The sequence below is a fragment of the Vicia villosa genome, unplaced genomic scaffold (assembly GCF_029867415.1).
Source record: "Vicia villosa cultivar HV-30 ecotype Madison, WI unplaced genomic scaffold, Vvil1.0 ctg.000286F_1_1, whole genome shotgun sequence".
In the NCBI taxonomy this organism is placed as follows: domain Eukaryota; kingdom Viridiplantae; phylum Streptophyta; class Magnoliopsida; order Fabales; family Fabaceae; genus Vicia; species Vicia villosa.
The window spans coordinates 1040755-1061339 of record NW_026705122.1 but is presented as its reverse complement, the minus strand read 5'-3'; the positions used below and the strand labels follow the sequence as shown (position 1 = coordinate 1061339).

Below are 20585 nucleotides of genomic sequence, written 5' to 3'. Positions count from 1 at the left end.
GAGCATCACTATTAGTTAGCTCCAACAACCCCAGTTTCTTATCTCTGACAATACGATCATGATTACTTTGTTGGTCATTCAAAGCCATTCTCTCGATTATCTCAATTGCTTCAGCAGTTGTCTTGGACATTAGCGAGCCACCAGCTATGGCGTCTAATAGTGTCTTATTAGTAGGTGTAAGACCGTTGCGGAACATGTGAATTTGATCGACTTCCGCAAATCCGTGCCCCTTACACTTTCTCAGCATGGCTTTAAATCTTTCCCAAGCTTCATTTAGTGATTCATTACTACCTTGAGAGAATACCGCAATTGCTGTTTTAGCATCAAAGAATCGGTTTTGAGAGTAAAACCGTTCCAAGAATTTTTCTTCCAGAGTATTCCAATCAGTCATAACTGTTTCAGGTTGATCTAGATACCAATCTTTAGCCTTTGATAGAAAGGAATGTGGGAACAACCTTTTGAATAAAGTCTCTTCCTCCGCTTGGGCTACACCTATAGTACCGGCTAGCTCATAGAATCAAGTCAGATGCGTGTATGGATCTTCATGGTCCAATCCGGCGAAAGGACTTGTGCAGATAAGCTGTAGAATACCAGTATTTAATTCAGATGTCTGCCCGTTGGTGGCAGTCCTTGCATATTGAGGATTGAGACGAGGACTATTTGCACAAGGAGCTGTGGCGGCCATGTTTACTGTCATACCCCAAAATTTGCCCACACTTTTTAGTGACAAAAAATTTTGAAATTATTTTTAAAATTGGATTTTTATAAAATTTTGGATTCACTTACATTGACATCCTGAATTTTATAAATGTTCGATTTAAAGTCTATTTTAAAATATAGTAGTTTATTTTTAAATTGCTTATATTTTAATAAATAGAAAATGTTGGCTGATGCTTCATAAACTTTCAATTGACTATTTATTTCAAACAAATAATATAGCACAATTGGTAAGAAGTAAGGTTTGCAAGTACAAGGTCCCGGGTTCAAATCCCATGTTTGACATTTTTTCCTTTATTTGTTACTAACTTTATTACTGTTTAAATTATTTTCAAAAAAATTCACAAAATTGTACTTTTCTACTATTTTTAATTAATTTTCGTATTTATTTAATTAGATATTTTAAAAATATTATTTTTTTCACTTTTTCTATTTTATTCACAAAAATATAAAAAAAAAAAAAACATAAAATAAAAAAAAGATACAAAAAGATTTGTTTTCATTTTTAATATATTGCCTCTTTAGTATAATTTGTCACTTTTAGAAAAAATCTGTGTAATTGATTAAATACATCAAAAATTAAAATCAAATCAAATTTGATTTAAATGTTTGATTATATCAATTAATAGGATAATTATTACTCTTTTTATTTTAACCTAATTATTTTAGTATAAATAGCAACTCTTCTAACTCCACTCTCACGTACAGTATGCTAGCCGACAAACTAACAATTCTCTGTATCTCTCACTAACCAAATTCCAACCCTTATTCCACAATCATTCACGTACAAAAACTAACATTTTCACCCTGTTCCATAACGTCCCCAAAACCTGTAAAAAACATTCTAACCCTTATTTTTCTAGTCTCTTCTCTCCCAAAACCAGACTCTACCACCTACTCACATACAAATTCACGGTACACACTAACACCACCGCAAAATTCACAGCAATCTAACCAAGTTTCTAAACATCACCAACATCATTCTAATGATGTGAACCTGCAAAACCAAACCTTAAACTTCCATTAATAACATATTCGTCACCATCGGTAACCTTAAAATCGCCCCTAACACTAACATAATCTGTTAAAATATATTCATTATGTTCTCTTGAAACTAACAACGTACATAAAGTTTTGGTACTTGTATTAGCTTGATTTTTGCAGGTGGCTGGTTGAGACGATAATCGAAGCATGAGGAAAATCGAAACAGATCGAAAAACAAATCAAAGACCAAGGAAGTCGAAGCCATGAATATACACAAGACTCAAATCGCAATGACGCCACGCACAGAACCGGCTACTCCCTCCGATATCAGCGGTATCCCTTCGACGCTCTCTGGCCGATAACTTCACGACGGCAACATACCCTTACCGCCGGATCTGCATCGTCCGACCATGAGCGCACCCTCAACGGACACAAGATCTCCGCCACGGCACCTCCACGTGAAGCACTTCCGGCCATCAATAGTTCCGATCCGCACAGCCGTGGCCGCACGGCCACCTACAACGACGGGACCCTATGATTTCTCGGCAAGATCGACACTTGATGCGAGCCATCGTACCTTCCGATCGCGTTGGATCTTCACGATCTGTGTGCTGTCGCAAATTGTTGACAGGGTAAGTCCATTCATCTTTTATGATTTATGCTTTGATTGAAAAAAGAAATTTGGTAGGTAGCATCAAATTTTTGAAGAGAAAGCAAATGGTTTATGTTGTTCTGTGTTTTGCAAAGTGAAAGAAGAAGTATCGTGAAAGAGAAGAGGTGAGAAAGAAGATGAAATCTATGGCTTGTTGTTTTTCACGATAAAACTTGTTTCAATTTTTTTTTTAATAATGAAACAACGCCATGTGTCTTTGCTCCATTGGATATGGATAATTTTGAAAAGTCAAAATTGGGGTGTTGAAAACAAGGAGCGTCCACACATTTGCTGAACATTCTTTCTTCATTAATTTTTATTTTATTTTAATTTAATTGTTATTTTGATCAATGTTTATTTTAATCTTAATATCATACTAATATCTTACTTCTCATCCCATATTGTTTTATTACTTATTTCAATTTTATTAAGTAATTTGGTTATCTTATTTTAGTTTATACAAATAAAAAATATAAGTTAATTTTCTTTTTAATTTATTTGATCATATCGAAATACCAAAAAAAATAATTTCTTTTCTTTTTTATAATATAAAATACAAAAATATTTTAGATTAAATTAGATTTTCTTCTTTTAATATTAAAAAAAAATAAAAATACTTGTTTAATTTGCTTTTTAATTTTAGAATCTTAGACTTCCTCTATTATTTTGATCCATATTTGTTCATATACTTGTTCATTTTTTATTATCTTTTTATGTTTCATACTAACATTTTCTTGATTTTTTGCGAGGTACTATCTTGAGCAACGCACTATTTAGTGGACACTCGCAAGTTCTATCTTATTTCGTATATATTAATCTTGTTACTCCCCGCTTTAATTTTTAATCCCATTTGGTAAATTGTAATCCCCATCCCCGAAGCCATGTAATAGCGTAGGAACTTTACATTGTGTACTTTATTTGTCGTATATATCTAACTTCTAGTAATTAGGATTGTATGGCAAGATAACTTAAATAAACGTTAGCTAACCTAACTCAAAGATAACATATCTGAAACTAACACACTCGCACTCACTCACCTCTAGGGTACGCCCCTCTTGGTTGCCTTATGAATAAAGGTCGTGTCCCTCGAATAATAGAGGTACCAAATAGCAAATGTCCCTCGATAAACAAATCATCAAAGATCATGGTCCTTCGCCGATCCTCAGACTGCTGCCTACAAAAACATGATCTTGTCCCTCGAATGGTTGCCTTACGAAAGATGATTGTTCCTCTGATATTGCTAATGGTACCTCTACCTGTTGCCTTCAACGACCTCGATGACTCTTCGATGACCCGCACGTCCAATATAAACAAGGACTACCTACTTCTATATAGTATGGATAGTCCTAGGAACTTTAAAAAGCATAGAAAAAGACCAACTATTTAGGGTAGTGCTCTTAATCTGCCTAGCTCAATTAAAAAACATCTTTTCAATACTCTTTCAAAAACTAAGGCTACGCATTTACGCTAAAGTCCTTACGCCCCTTTTCAACTCAAAACAAACAAACATGAGCTAAGCAAGTTAAGAGCCCGTAGATAACTACGGATGAAAAGGGTGCTTACACCTTCCCTTTTCATAACTTACCCCCCGAGCCCGTTTTCTTTCAAATAAGGTTTTTTTCTGTACTTTTTACCTTTCCTAACATTGGACAAAATAAAAGTCGGTGGCGACTCATGCTCACCGCAACATTGTTGCACATTAAAAATAAAAGTCAGTTCACCGAGTTACATTTACAATAGTGGGTTGTATGATGGCTTCTTGATCTTCTTCAAATAGTTCGTGAAAATAAAGTCCGTCAGACGTCTCGTCAATTTTTTCTAAAGATTGTGGCGACGTCGCAGTTGCGTTGTTTCTTGCCTTTGCTATGTTTGCTCTTTTTCGTGTTTTGATGTTCAATATCCTAGCGGTCCTTTAGATCTCGGGATCAAAAAGAAGCTGATCGCTGGAAACTTTGCTGCGCATACACTAACTCTGCAAAAACTAACAAATACGTGAAATAACAGGATTAATGAAAGTAGCTCAAAATAAAAACTATTGCAATGCGTGCAATATTGACACAGTCCCCGGCAACGACGCCAATTTTTTGAAAGTATTTCGGGTAAATATTTTCTAATATATTGTATCCACAGAGACTGAGTAATATTGTTGCCGTTCTATAGTTGGATTATAATGAGTTAGCGAAAAAGTAGTGGTTTTGATTGTTTGTTCTCGAATTGCATATAACAGAATAATACTTAAATGATAAAAACAATGCTTTAAGACGAATAACAATGATGAATGAGTATGTTGAGTTCTAGGGTTCATCAACCTATTCACATACAATAATCAATTAATCCACAAGTGAACATTATTTAAGTTATTATCTTCATTCATCCTCAAAACTGATATTATGTCTAATGATTAATCTAGAACCACCTATACCGGTATGATATTCGATCTCTCAGAATAACTATAAAGATAAAAGGAATTAACCACGATGATTTATGAAAACTTCTTCAAAACCTCATCTCTGAGTATTAATCAACAAGTCAATGTAAAAACCTAGGGCGAAAGTATAAACCCTATCTCTCGATTGATAGTTCAACAACGATATAAAATAAAAGCAAGGTTTTTCATTAATAATAAAGCTTAAACAAGTGTTCACAGGAATTGATCAAAGTAATTGTATATTCATAGGTTAACTACTACCTTAAACTCAACACAATGGGGTTTAGCTCTCCATAGTCATGAAGAACACACAAGATTTCATGGAAGGATTCATCTTCATCAAGGGAATGTCTTCAATTGATGTTGAATTCTCCGTCAGAAGTTGTTTTCTGCTCTAGAATAGGATTGCTCTCTGAAATTCGTTCACCAAGGACCCCCTCTTATGAGGATTAGGGCTTCTATTTATAACAATTTATCCTTGTAACGCAACCATCGCGCCTCGGCACGTATTGGTGCGGCGCGAACCCAAGTCAGAAGGAATGGCGCGTCTCGCTCCTTATTGGCGCGGCTCGGCCTTTGTTTCACCTTCCTTCTTTGTGATTCTTCCTCTCTAGCAGCTCTACACTTGCGTGTTTCTTTGTCTTTACGTCTAAACTTCAATATCTGCACAAATAACACCTAAAGTGACGCAAGTTGTTCTACAATTAGCATCGAACCTCTAAAGTTCAATTCTAACTATAAAATCCTTAAAAAGCACCAGATATGTTCACTTCTAGCTCAAAAGGTAGTAAATTTGACAAATGAAAACACTACTAATTCAACTCAGCTTTTATGGCAAACCTTAAGGAGTTAGGATACCTTTTTGGTGACAGTATGCTTTCGAACTAACCATGCTTCAGTTAGGACTTTCAAGGGTTGTAACGTGGCTTGGTTCATGGTTTAAGAAACAAAGGATAATGGCTCAAAAATATATTTATACCCATCCCAATCTTTGTGATGTTCTTCGATCCTATGCTCAGTTAACTCTGCGTTTAAGCCTTAGGAAAGCTTGAAGTTGTAACATTGATATTTGATGATGGTTAAAGTACCGGAGGTTTATTTGGACAGGCAGTCATCTTTTTTTTGTAATACTTTCTTTTTGTCGAGGATTTGTAGTGACCTCCTTTGCAATGTTTTCTTTTATCGAGGAAAATTTTTTAGCAACCTCCTTTTTAACTTATATTTCGTTATCCCTAACTTTTGCCTGAACTGTTTATTTTGAGATTACAGTCAGCGGGATGTTTTGATTTTTGATAAGTCTCCTTCATAGGTTTTGACTTAACAGTTTCTTCTCTTTTTGACGGATATTGACTACCTGACTTAATGGATGCGAGAACCCATCATTATTTGGCGTAAACAACGGCTAGCATAATTGAGCTAACTGAGTAGCTACCCTGCCCCAGGTTATGATTAAAGGGTTTCAATTTGCACTTGAAAGAAAACTCCTACACCTTAGGCTCAAAGGGGTTGACGAGGGATTAACATATTTATATCTCCACTAGTTAGGAATTGAAACAATGTCTGTACATCGTCAGCATAGTCCGTTCAAAAGCATATTGTATGAAGTTGTGGTATCATTTTCGTCATCCTCCCTCAAAAGGCATACAGCTTTATCAGGAGTTGAGTATCATAAAACATATGCAAAGTAAAGATGCAGTTTAAATGAGTGATAGCGAAATAATTTATTCAAGACAAATATATGCAATGCACTGATGATGATTATTAAAACAGATAATATCTATCATAAGTTGAATGTTTAAACAAGCGGGATAGAATTTGCAAATGAAAGTAAAGCTAATGAACCAATAGCCCATCCTTCTAGACATTAATCAATCTTGTCATGATTAGGCATGGGAGCAGTGATCACCACAGGAGTTTTAGGACTGTCAAACCCAATTTCACCAGTATCAATCATGTCTTGGATCTTAATCTTCAGTGCCCAACAGCTATTGGGATGGTGTCTGAGACTATTGGAATGGTAGGCACATCGCACGTTTGGATTGTGTTTGGCAGAGGTTGTGTTGATGTGTTAAGGCGGATCCCTTATAGTCATCATTTATGCCTTCAACAGGTATTGCAGTTCCTGATCTACTGACATGTCAATTTTGGTAAATTAACGCTTAGGTGCCTCTGGCTTGCGTCATTGTTGTGGAATTGGTGTAGAGATTCAGAGTATCCGGGGTTCGAGCTTCCGGAATGTATATCTGATAAGAATATTTCAGAAGTTTGGGGGTCAAGCTTCCAGAATGTTCATCTGATTGGAATTTTCAGAATGTCCGGGGTTCGAGCTTCCGGAATGTATATCTGATAAGAATGTTTCAGAAGTCTGGGGGTCAAGCTTCCAGAATGTTCATCTGATTGGAATTTTCAGAATGTCCGGGGTTCGAGCTTCCGGAATGTTCATCTGATTGGGATTGATTTGTTGATGGTATTTGTCCGACCAGTTGGTCGACCTGAAAGGCAAAGTTAGTTCTATGTGATGTTATGAATGCAAATGCAATCTTTTCAAGGATCTTTAGGAATTTAGTTAGCAACATTAGAAAATGATGTGGTCGCCTCTCTGTTTGAAGAATTCAGATTCTTGAGTATTCTTCTATAGTAGTCAAGCTCACCATATCCAGTGGGTCATAGCTTCTGATTTGGGATACCTCTGAATTTTAAAGTATAGGGCTAGAGGAAAATAAATCCTCTTGCCCCTTGATAGGTACTGTGTCTTTGAATTGGAAGGCATGCGGCCAAAGGAAAATAAATCCTTTTGCCCCTTGATAGGTACGGTGTCTTTGATTTGGAAGACAAATGGCCAGAGGAAAGTAAATCCTCTTGCCCCTAGATAGGAATTCCATCCTTGATAAGAGCACCTGAAATTGTGCGCCCTAAATCCCTAAGATCCTTGAAAGGGTTAGTTAATATGATATGTTATGATGTCATGATGTCATGCACATATAATGCATTAAGTAAAGCATAAGGTAATAAGGACGCAATGTCCTACAAGGAAAACCTGCAAGGAAATCAAAGGGTTAGATAACAAACAAGTCACACATGAGTCCTAAGTTTAAAGGCTTGCATGAAGTATGACCAGGTAACTACCCTTCCCAAAGGTACTTCTATGGATAAAGAGATTTCAGCAATAGGTTTTACCAGTGACCCAGAATTGTCAACCCCTTCTAAAGCATCCTCGAACATGGTACATGCATACCACGCAATGATACTTTAGGAAGAAACCTATCTGAGTTGTAGTATCGGGTCGCAACCATAACTTGGCATGCACCAAGAATAGCCCTCCCACTACGTTCCTAAAAGTTAAGATGGGTTAAAGGTGACTAAAGGTCCTTGAGCTCCGACGCACCCAAAGATACATGCGTAAACCTCTCTCATGCAAAAGAGGTACACAATAACCAGTGGAGGCCTAACTCAAGTGCGAACTTCATATTGACCAATCCCAAGCATGCACAAGGGAGGTCTCCATGACTATGCCGCTCCTATCTTAAATGTACTTGAATCTGGGTGTAGGATTCGTCCTTCATTTAATTCCCAAAACAGCCCTGAAAAATAAAGCAAGCAAAGCAAACAATAGAAAACATTTTAAAGTGAATCTTAAACTTTAAGGTAACCCCTCTTTTATTTGAATATCCCCAGCAGAGTCGCCAGTTCTGTAATACGGTGAACTGACTTTATTTGAAATGTCGCGGTAAGCAAGAGTCGCCACCGACTTTTATTTTATCCAATTTATAGAAAGGCTAAGAGAACAGAAAAAAAACCTTTTTAAAAGACTTTGAGTTCGGGGGGTAGGTTATAAAAAGGGAAGGTACAAGCACCCTTTGTATCCATGGTTATCCATGGGCTCTTAATTGCTTAGCTCACTTTTTGAATGTTCGAATTGTTTGAAAGTAAGTGTAGTGTGTGAATAGTAAAAACTTTGTTAAGGACTTTAGCTTGTAAATAAGCGTAGCCTTGTTTGAAAGCATTTGAAAATTAGTGGGAAAAAGATAGTTTTTGAATTTTGAAAGGAGCAAGCATTTAAGAGCACCAACCCTAAGTTTGAAAGAAAGGTTCTTTTAGCTTTTCAAGGTGAAGGGGCTATCCATACCATAAGTGGGTAGGAAGTCCTTTCATTGGATGTGGAAGGGTCATCGAAGATTATCGTTCGCCATAAAATTGTCCCTACCATGTGGAAGTAGGTAGTCTTTAGGGAAGGATAGAATAGTCATTTAATCTTTTAGGCAACAGGCGAGGATACCTTAGCAATTGGGACAATCATCATATTTTTCCGAGGCAGCATCGAGGGACTAGATCTCATATGATGATTTTAATCTTTAAAGGCAACCTTTGCTTTAGGTATTCTCGGAATCGAGGGACTTGACTGTTTTTCACAAATAAAGGCAACAAGGCGACAAGGCAACAAGAAGGATTACCCTAAAGGTGTGTGGGTGCACAATCAAGTGATTAATATTCAGATAATTTGATCTTGTAATTAGTTATTCTAAGTTAATTCAAGGTTTGCACTCCCTAGGATTACTAACCACACAGTTAAAAATAAAGGCATAATTAAAAGTTCATACGCTATTACAATAAACACCTGTAGGACAGAAAAATAAAGGCAGGAATGAAAAAGCAGAAAAATAAAACCCTAAACTATTACAATAAACACCTGCAGGCAAATATAGAGGCAAAAATAGAAACCCTAAGCTATTACAAGGCTTTGGGGCAGATACAAAATTAGGCAAATAAAAATATAATAAAGGCAAACCCCAAATGGGGGAACAAGTTAACCACAGTTAATAGAATAAATAAGGCAAGGTAAATGGTATAAGGCAAACAAAAAGTTTTTAAAAGAAGGTAAACCCTGATTTTTTAGCAAAGGTTTTTGAAGAAAGAAGGTACATAAAAATTAAAAAAATAAAAAATAAAAAGAAAAGATTTTTGGAAACGCCGGGGTAAACCCTGATTTTTAGGGAATAAGGTTTTTATGAAAAACGACATTAAGTTAATGGAAGACACCTACCTAATAGGGTTTGTAGGATTTAAAGAAATTAAATTAATTAGATAAAAAAACTAATTACTAAGTTAATTCTAAACCTAAAATTAAATTAAAAAAATATATAATTACTAAGTTAATTATAAACCTAAAATTAATTGATGTTAAGTTTACCTAAAAATAGGGTTAATAGTTAATAGGGGAAAAATTGAGATTTTACCAAGGTTATCAAGGCAAGTGGCAAGTGACTGCTCCCCTTTGCCCAAAAGAAGTACCTGCAAAAATAGGGTAACAATAAGAATAATAATAAGTACCTGCAAAAATAGGGTAATAATAATAATAATAATAATAATAATAATAATAATAATAGTAATAACACAAAAAAAGAATTGGGGTTTAGAAAATTAAATTATGAACAAAATTTCGAATAACCCTTGATTTGGCCAAATACCAAAAGGTTTTTGGCCAAAAAAGCAATTGGGGTACCATCCACTTGGTCAATCGATAGAAAACCGGTTCATAAACCAACACAATGTTACGGTTAAGAAAACAAATGGAAAAATAGAAAAATGATTAAAATAAAATCAAAAAAATATAAAAACGCGATTATAAATCAAATAAAATAAGAACACGAAACTACAATTTTTTTTAGAATTTTTTGAAAATATGAAAATAGAAATTAAATCAAATAAAATAGAAAAACGAGGAATTTGCGATTTTGAGGGTCGAAATCCCTTAAAATTCTATTCTAAAAGAGTATTTTTCTACGATTTTTTTTTCTGAATTTCTGGAAAAAATTCGGAGCAAATCGAAACAATAGTTTCAGAATTCGACTGATAGGCTAGAAAATTTATTATTGTGCTGCAACCGGAATTGCAACCCTGAAGAAGGAGAAGTAGGAGAAAATATTTTTTGTGTTTGTGAGAAGAGAGAGAGAGAGAGAGAGAGAGAGAGAGAGAGAGAGAGAGAGAGAGAGAGAGAGAGAGAGAGAGAGAGAGAGAGAGAGAGAGAGAGAGAGAGAGAGAGAGAGAGAGAGAGAGAGAGAGAGAGAGAGAATAAGGGTTAGAATTGTTAGTCCCTTCAAAGTGTAGAACCTAGTGCTATTTATACATAAAAATTAGGTTAGTAAAAATATTAAAAGAATCAATTAATTAATTAATAAATCATAACTCTAAATCAAATATAATTTGATTTTGATTTCTGAAATATTTAACTAATTATGTTGATTCTTTCCTAAACTATACAATTATGCAATATTAAAAAATATGAACAAAATCTTTGCAAATCCTTTTTTTAATGATTTTTGGACTAAAATTACAAAAAATAAAGATTTTAATGAAAAAATAATATTTTAAAAATGCCTAATAAACAAATACGAAAATAATAATTAAATGATGAAAAAAACTATTTTTGATTTTTTTTAATATTTTATGATTTTTGGTAATTTTTTGACTAAAAAATACATAAAAGTAAAAATTGACTACTTTAAAAAATGCCTATTTAATTAGTACGAAAATTAAAATTAAAATGATAAAAAAAAATGCAATTTTTGTGATTTTTGAATAAATGGAAATAAAGTTAGAACTAAAATTAAAAAACAAGTAAAAGGGAAAATGTTAGAAGTGAGATTCGAACCCGGGACCTTTTGCTCTTGTACCTTTTAACCTCAAATCCTTACCAACTGTGCTATGTCAATTATTCGAAATAAAATAACATTTGCAAATATATGAGGGCAAATTTTGGGGTATGACAGGTGGTAAGGGATTTCCCACGGAGGCGAGAAGCCTTGTATAGTAGTGTTTTGAGGTGATTTATGAGACCTGCTCATGTGAGGTGAGAGGCTCTACTGATGACTGATAATGCTTGATAGCAAGCGTATAATCAGAGACGGCGAGTGTTAAGACTATAGTGAGTGTTATGCTCTTTAGAGTGTATAGAGTGTGTATTACTTGGGGTCTCCCCGATCTTCATGAGAGAAGATGTATTTATAAAGGTCTATAGGACCTAGGATCTCTTTGGAAAGGGCCACCGCCCACTTATTCAATAACGAACAATTGAATCCCAATTTATAAGGGTGACAAACAGGCATGTCCACCCCGTAAAAGCCTACGAAAAATGGGGCGGGACATGACACAATTTTTTGAGAGCGCGACTTAAAACCTTGCCATTCCCCGCAAAAAATTAGTGGGGCGTGGCGGGCCCATGGACACTGTACTTTTTAAGTCTAAAAATTGCAAATTTTTATGTTAATACCCGCGTCAGCAAAATCACGCAAAATAAAAGTGCAGGGCGGGCAAAAAAGTGCACGCAAAACGGGCACGTCTGACGGGACAGACCCGTTTTGCCACTCCTACTTATTTTCAAGGGAGTCGTGGGTTAGTTAATGACCTTGACTCTCTCTGCTTGAGAAACGTCTTATCTCATGTTTCCTACATAGGGGCGAGGGAAGATTACGGAACGAGGCAATACCTATCTTCGGGCGACCTTTTATCATCGCCTCTTCTAAGACGGTTCAAAGGCATCACTCTAGGTGAGACCTTTTACAAATATAACACTTTCAAATATTGTACTATCGGCTAATCATTTATGCCCATGATAGTACTTTCGCCTAGGACAAAAATATCTATAAATTGTAACATAAAATAAATTAAAGAAAGACCTGTATAATGTCAAGCGAACAAAGATCAAATGTTAATGAAACATACCTCGTTCCATTAATCATAACTTAATTCATTTAAGACTAGGGGTGTGCAAAAATAACCGGTAACCAAAAACCAAATTACTATCCAAAATAAACCACATTTAAAAGTCCAACCCAAACTTATGTTTACAAACTGGTGGCCCATTAAGAAAAAACCGGTACCCATTGTTACAAACCGGTTCAAGTATGGGTATACTCCAAAATTTCAGAAACAACCGCAAACACAATTTTAGTTTCCCAAACCCTAATCTTCAAAAACCCCAATCTTATTCGTCTCTTTCTTCTTCATCATTCTTCAAATTTCAAACCATAATATCTTAATTCTCCAAATAAAAATCATGGATTTGTGGAAATAGTTGAAAAATTAGCAAAATCGTTCTTCAAATCTAACAAATTCGACCTTCAACAACGCATCCATGAGATTTCTTCTTACAAACAGGTTCAAGTGAAATTCTATTTAGAAGTTTTAGTTTTCACAAATTAGAAGCTTTTTTAATATGAGTTTATCTAATTAACTGTAAAATTGATAAAGTTTCAGGTTCAAGAGAAAGCTCTACCAACATTTTCACTCTTCATCTTCCATTAATACTTAGGTAAACATATTATAAACTTCAAATATGAGTTGTGTGTTGAACTGGTCTAAGTTGTTGAACCAATCAGTTTTTAGCTAAGTTAGCTATGTTGTTGAAGTGTTTGTGAAATAGTGAAATTTAATATATTTGGTTCTTTTGTGTTTCTTTTATGAGTTATATTTATGAGTTATATTTTGTTCTTTTGTGTTTCTTATATGAGCATGATGTTTGGTTGGATATTATCTCTGATATTTATGAATTTAGAGCAATAATCTAATAAGGGTCATGATTGGTGATTCAACTGTTTTCTATTTTAGAGACAAGTTATTCACTTGCCATAGATTTGTTGTAATGTTCTATAAGGTCATTTCTCTAATGGATGCTAGATATATTAGTGTCTATGCTGGTTATTCATGAATCATGAGTCTTTCCTGTACCTGCATAGACAAAATTTCAGAAACAGCCGCAAACACAATTTCTGCCACTCCAGAATCTGTGTGAGTTTGATTCTACCACTCCAGAATGTGTCCACCTGCTCTAGCTACTTTCTATGTTAATTAATTTGATGATATTTTTAATATGTCATTGGTTATATTTTTAATATGTGTTTGGTCTTTTTAACAGATTCAAGATTTTAACATATTCAAGATGACTAATGGAAGTTATGCAACATCCGAGAATACGGTTTCAATCCCTCCACCTACCGTCTCAAATGAAATGCCACCTCCTCACACTAAGAAGCGAAAGAATCGTTCAGAGGCTTGGAAACATTTCGTTGTATCGTCAGAAGAAGAACAAAAAGCTTCGTGCAAATACTGTGACACAAAGATTAAGTATAATAATGGAACTAGTTCCATGCATGCTCATTTATCGAGATGCCTCGCTTACAAGAGACAAAAGACACCATCTTCTATGACAAGTGCTGAAGAACATGTTGGCTCTCCTATAATTGTCAAGTTTGACCAAGAAGCTATTCGAAGAGCAATGGTTAAGATGTTCATTAACATGGAGATTCCTTTTTGGAAGGTTGAACATGAGTCTTTTCATGAACTTATGAGTCTTGCTTCACCAAGATTTCAGATTTGTTCGCGCACAACATTGGCACGTGATGTCTTGAATCTATGGGACATAGAAAGAATGATTTTGAAAAATTTTCTCTCTCTGAATTGCCGAAGAGTTTGTCTCACCACTGATATGTGGACTTGTCAAAAATTGAGCTATATGTGTGACGGCCCATTTCATTGATAATAATTGGCACTTGCAAAAGAAGATCTTAACTTTTTGTCAAGTCACAAGTCATACAGGGATGCTATTTGTGAAACAATAGAGATGTGTTTGAACAGTTGGGGTTTAAACCGCGTGCTTAGTTTGACGGTTGATAATGCTTCATCTAATGATGTTGGGGTTGAATGTCTCAAGAGAAGGCTTTTGTCCAAGAATAGTTTAGTTATGAGCGGAAACAATTTTCATATGAGGTGTTGCGCACACATATTGAACTTAATTGTGAAAGAAGGTTTGAAATACATTGATGATTCTGTTTATAGAGTTTGTCATGCTGTTTGGTATGCTAGATCTTCTCCAGCGGGGCTTGCTAAATTCAAGGCATGTATTGATGAGGAGAGCATGGGCTATAAAGGTTTAGTTTCTCTAGATGTTGAGACTCATTGGAATTCAACTTACTTGATGTTAGTATCCGCATCAAAACATGAAAGAACTTTTGAAGAATTAGGTTAACGAAATAAAAGGTATGAGAATTAATTTTGTGTGATAGTATTTTGTATTTTATACTGTCTGCGTGTATAAATTAATCTCATTACATGTACTTTTCCTGCGTGTAGTTAGTTACTCTATTATTCCATTAAAGTAGTTGCTACACTATTCTTCCTGTCGTTTCGCAAGCTTTTACCTTACAACAATTATATTAGGTGGGTTGAACTAGAACTTTGACGATCACGAACTTTGTCGGCTTGTGTTTTGGAGTTTTCTTTGATTTTGTTACTGTTCTTGAGGATTTTCTACTTTTTCTACTATAATGGAGCATCTTTGGTTTGTTTGCACATCTGTCTCACATTACATGTGTGTATATATTGACTCACATTACATGTATAAGATACCACATTTTGTTCATTTACTCAGTTTTGTAGTGGCCCCATGAATTTCTACTACCTATTGACTATATTTTATAGTTATAGTAGCAAATCAATTTTAGAGAGTAACTACAGAATATTAACAGTACATGAACTTGACAATACATGGTAGTTGAATCTATCTGCCATGCAGATTCAATTCAGTGTCTTGTTCTTAATATTTGCAATGACTACACACCAAATTAGGTCTTGCTATTTAAATTGAATTTTCTGTACTTTGGTCAACAAAATGAACGTCAGTAGAATTTCAAAACAAAAGTATATGAATGTGCTTGACTAATTATTTAGAATATTAATGTAAAGTGTTAATATTCTCATGATAACTTATGGACATTTATGGAATTTAAGGGTTAGTTGGTTCATTTTTCAATCAACGCGGCTTCTGGGTTTGTTTAGTTTTTGGATTTCATTCACAAAGTTTAGAGCTTTATTCTCAGTTTTGGGTTTTAGTAACAAAACTATGAAGGATAACAAAATATTTTTGGATTTCTTTCAATGTGTTACTCACATCTGGGTCTTTGGTTTCATTCATGTTAGTGCTTTCATGGATTTACTCATGTGCATTTTCTACTCCTAGTTTTGTGATTAAGAGTTATGAGGTTATTGTTAACACTAGTATTCTTATTCTCATTTTATGTTGTGTTAGGTATGTGAATGAGTTGACAAAAAAGGGAAGAGGTGTTCCGATGAAAGACGATTTGAAGCATATCAACTTAATCATTCCATTCTTGAAATTGTTTTATGATGCTACTGTAAAAATATCTGGGTTATCTTATTTGACAAGCAATATTTATATGTTTGAGGTCTTGGGTATTGAAAGAGCATTGTGGCTATGTGTGTGTCTGAAGATGAACATCTATATTCAACAGCTCAAAAGATGAAGAAGAAGTATGATAAGTATTCGGGATCTCATGATAAGCTTAACATGTTGTTGTTGTTGATTGCTTTAGTTTTCGACCCTAGACGTAAGGTTAGATTGGTTGATTGGATGGAACGATGATATTATAATAAGCTTGATGTCGATGCCTTGAAAGGGACCTTAGAGTCTTGCTTGAAATCTATTTATGAGGAATATTGTTTTGGATTTATGTCTCCTCAAGGTAATTCAAATGAGCCACAAGTTTTTGGTAGTGTTAGTCATCCTTATGGAACTGCTGAGTTCTATCTTTCAAAACGGTGTGACAATGCAGATAATGGATTAATTGATTATCTTGGAGAGAAGTTAGAGCATAACATGGAGATAAATGTTCTAGAGTGGTGGAGAGTAAACTGTGGCCGCTATCCCATCCTTGCAAACATTGCAAGAGATGTGCTAGCTATACCAATAAGCACAATAGTGTCTGAATATGCATTCAGTACAGGAGAAAGGGTGCTTGATCCATATCATAGCTCATTATCACCTAAAACAGTTGAAACACTGATATGCACTCAGGATTGGCTCAAAGGAACATCTTCATCCTTGATTACAAATGAAGATTTTGATATTCTTGAGAGATTTGAGCAAGGTATGATAACTAAGTATATTCGCTAATGTATTATTATTTATTATACTTGAGGCATAATGAAATGTATTTATATGTTTTGTAAAATTACTTTATACGGAAGATGGTGCTAGTTGTTCAACATCTTCAACCTCTGTTGCACTCAAAGAGGACTTATTGGTTTAATTGTTGTATTGCATTCGGTAAAGCTTTTATACTAAATATCTACTCTAACTAAGTTCTGTTTGTATATGCTACTGTATTGGCTTCATTTTGTGTGTTTATATATTGGGTTATGCTGTTATTGGGTTATTACTAAATATCAACTCTAATATATCATGGTGGTAATAATTACTTAACTTGGGTTATAGTAAAAGAAATACTATCACAATTTTATGTGATTAATTAAAGTTTGTGTGCTATTATGTTTTAATAGCTTCTGTATATATATTCCGGCTTGTGGTGTTGAATTAAATGTTTATAAAGATTGTGTTACCAATTAGGCCAGAGTGATTCTTTCAGGTAGCCATGTTAAGCTTTTTACCAGATTTAATGTAGCCATGTTAAGCCAATGCTAAATATATACTAAATAGCTATAGGCGGCTTAAGGTAATATTTTAGGGTTCTTTGACAGTGTTATAGTATGCGGAGCTTGCTAGTTTGAAATTATTGTTGTGGTTTGTTGCATTTTGAATTTAGAAGTTGTGAGTATGAGGGAGGAAAGGGAACTAAGTACTTTATTAGATTGTGAAAACATCAGCATGGCATGCTGCATGAGAGTGTTAAAAACACATTGAGAAGTGCGCTTTATGACTTGGGAACTCATGGTGAAACATATAAGGATCATAATTGCCCCTTGTCCTATATATAAGGATCAAATGACATGCTAATTGCGGATATTTGATGCATATCAAAACATGATGTCTATTTTTTTCTGGTTTACATTCTATGATATTTTGCTCGATTATTTAGACTGGCATCTCAAATTTTGTGCAGGTTGAGATTGTGATGGGCCTTGAAGAAGAATTTGGCATTAGCGTGGAAGAAGAAAATGCTCAGAGCATCACCACTGTCCAAGAAGCTGCTGACATGATCGACAAGCTTCTTGAGACCAAAGCTTAAACCAACAAAGAGGAGGAGTTAGCATGTCCATTTTGGTGTGTCTTTTTTTTGTTGCTATATGATATTTGGTGTGTCGGTTTAATTAAACTTCATGTAACTGCTAGATCTTTTGTGGGCCATATTAGGATTACAATAATGCTAGTTTTAATCTTAATTTTGTAGAACTTATATCTCTTTACATGTTAAACATAATTTGCTCTTATAAATCACAACTATTTGCTATTTTGAGATAATCATGTGTTCACTACTTCAAAGTTTAAATAAAAAAGGATGGTTAAAAAAATAAAACCATTTTTTTGATATAAAACTGTTTTTTTTTTTAAAACTGGTTTTAAACTGTTTTTTTTTTTATAATAAAAGAAAATAAAAACTGGTTTTGAGAGAACCGGTTTAAAACCGTTTTTTTTTGTTAAAACTGATTTTTGTGAAAAGCCGGTTTAAAACCGAACCAAACTATATGTAAACCGATTTTAAAAAAATAAAATGGTTAAAATAATTTTAAGATCCAAACTAAACCATATATATATATGATTCAATTTGGTTTGGTTATTGTTCCATGTACACCCCTAATTAGACAATTGAAATTAAAACACAACTCAATCTACCAAATATTACAAGGGTATCCAAAAAATCCTGTATACTACCATATATTAACTAAAAAATCTAATTATTTTCTAATAATTTTGTCAAAATAATATTCAAATTTCCACTGAATTTATCCAACAAGTACTAGATTTTTCATTTTTTAATGATTCGGGAGAATAAATTTGTTCAACTTTGTAAGAAGTAAATTATAAGAGGATTACAATTATCATTTTTATAATACGTGGAGTGCAAAAGTAAATTCCTTAATTGATACTAGTTAGGCGGGCCTTGAATTTGAATGTTAAGTAAGATCCAGCCCACTGATGATTACCGAAACCTAGCTGTTCTGCCGACTCATTCATAAGCCCTAATTTGGGGGATTGCCTCTCACTTCACTGCCAATATATATTCCAACCTCATCATCGTCTTTACTCACTCGTTCCAGTCAAATACTGGTTCACGGTTTGTTAGGGTTTACGATATCCTCTCTTGCGCTTCTGTCAATGGTTTTATATAATTTTTTTAATCTTTACTTGTTTTGTGTGGAATATTGTGCAGTGACTATGGAATTTGTGTACTAGAGTTTCTGATCTGAGATTTCGACTTCCGAATTTTTATATCTCTAAGATTTCGTTTCGATTTATTCTGTTATTGTTTTTGTGTATTTGATGTTAAATATTGTGCGGTGATGATACTATTGTGGACTAGAGTTTATGATTTGGGAATCTTCACCCAGAATCTGATTACAACCCCTTGGCTGTCTGAGCACTCTTAATTTTTCTCATTTTCATTGAATTTCTGCTTTTCCTTTTTGTTGTTATTTTTGTCGTATTTTATTTATAATTTGAAAATTAATGAGGCTTATGATGATAATATATTTAATCTTAGCGGATTTCAGTGAGATTTTTAATCAAGGATCTGATTGTTACACACACTGAGGCCTTTTTTGTTTATGAATTTTATCAAAATTACTCTGCTTTTTTTGTGTTATGATTTATTCTAACTGAACCAATTGATCTATGTATTGGTGCTATGATGAGATTAAGACACCAAGGAAGTGTTTATGGGCAGTGGTTTCACCGTGAGCCTAATTTTAAAACGACTTCTCCTTCCACTGAGCACTTAATTATTTAGTTTATAAAATATCTCTTTTTATTAGTGATTGTGTTGCGTCCATTTACCAATTCTGAAGGATAAATTGTTCCTTTCAGTGTAATGGCTCGGACGCCAGATTGATTGTGGTGATCCTGATTGATGGCCTCTTCAATGCCATTTGGTCTTGGAAACGCCTCATACATTTGTGATTAGACTAAGTCATTTTACTTTGATTATAATATTTGAGATTCTGAAGGATTAGAATATGTATTTACATTTTGATCGAAATTATTATGTGAAGATATATAAAGAGTGAAACTAAGTTTTTAAGTATCTGCCTTTTGAGCTTAAAATAAGCTCTCAGAATAAAAGGAAATTGATGCAAACTCAAATTTAATAATGTAATGATGTAATTAACATGGTTGATCATCACTCTTAGTAAGTTTATTTCAAAATTTAGGCCCAAAAGCCTGTTAATTTTGGCAACCCCAAGTATTTGTTTCCGGTCCTTGTGTCGTGTGTTGTCTTCATGATGATTGCATCACATAGTCCTATTCTGGGTTAAAACTTCCTCCGTCTAACAATCAATGACTCTTTTGATTTTCAATTTGATCTGTCTCTAAATAATAAAATTTCAGTTATTCTTTAAATTTTAAAAAATATAGTCAAAAATATCACAAAATAATATAAATTATAATAAATTACAAATTCAAATAAATGTTGAGAAAGTCTTTTTAAATATTTTTTTAGCAAAATAGCGTCGTTTTGTTTGATGAAAAACATTCCTTTAATTTGCTAATTTTCCAAAATCACTAATTTACTTATCTAACAATCAAATTATCACTAACAAGGGGGACTTAATTAAGAATGTCTATCGAGGGACTTGATTTAAAGTTTTGACACAAATTCTTGTTATGTCTTCACTCTCAAGATAATTTGCCATATTTACAAGAACATGGAAAATGACATGTCACATTCCACTATGATGCGAGAAAAAGTTAAAGACAAGATTTTCATGTCTCCCCCCATTTCATGCTCCTAGTGGCAATTGTTATTACTCGTGGGTGAAATTTAGACCCACAAACTT

At 34.1% G+C, this 20585-nt stretch overlaps 4 non-coding genes across 4 annotated transcripts; all 4 read left to right on the top strand.

Moving 5' to 3' along the window:
- Positions 1-19079: 19079 nt before the first annotated feature.
- Positions 19080-19176, top strand: LOC131626418 (small nucleolar RNA Z157/R69/R10). The gene has a single exon (XR_009291126.1). It is a non-coding gene; the product is annotated as a small nucleolar RNA Z157/R69/R10 (small nucleolar RNA).
- An 84-nt stretch (positions 19177-19260) lies between these two features.
- Positions 19261-19346, top strand: LOC131626419 (small nucleolar RNA R11/Z151). The gene has a single exon (XR_009291127.1). It is a non-coding gene; the product is annotated as a small nucleolar RNA R11/Z151 (small nucleolar RNA).
- Positions 19347-19429: 83 nt separating this feature from the next.
- LOC131626415 (small nucleolar RNA Z152/R70/R12) lies at positions 19430-19526 on the top strand. Its single transcript, XR_009291123.1, has one exon. It is a non-coding gene; the product is annotated as a small nucleolar RNA Z152/R70/R12 (small nucleolar RNA).
- Positions 19527-19582: 56 nt separating this feature from the next.
- On the top strand, positions 19583-19703 carry LOC131626416 (small nucleolar RNA snoR80). Its single transcript, XR_009291124.1, has one exon. It is a non-coding gene; the product is annotated as a small nucleolar RNA snoR80 (small nucleolar RNA).
- The last annotated feature ends 882 nt before the right edge of the window (positions 19704-20585 follow it).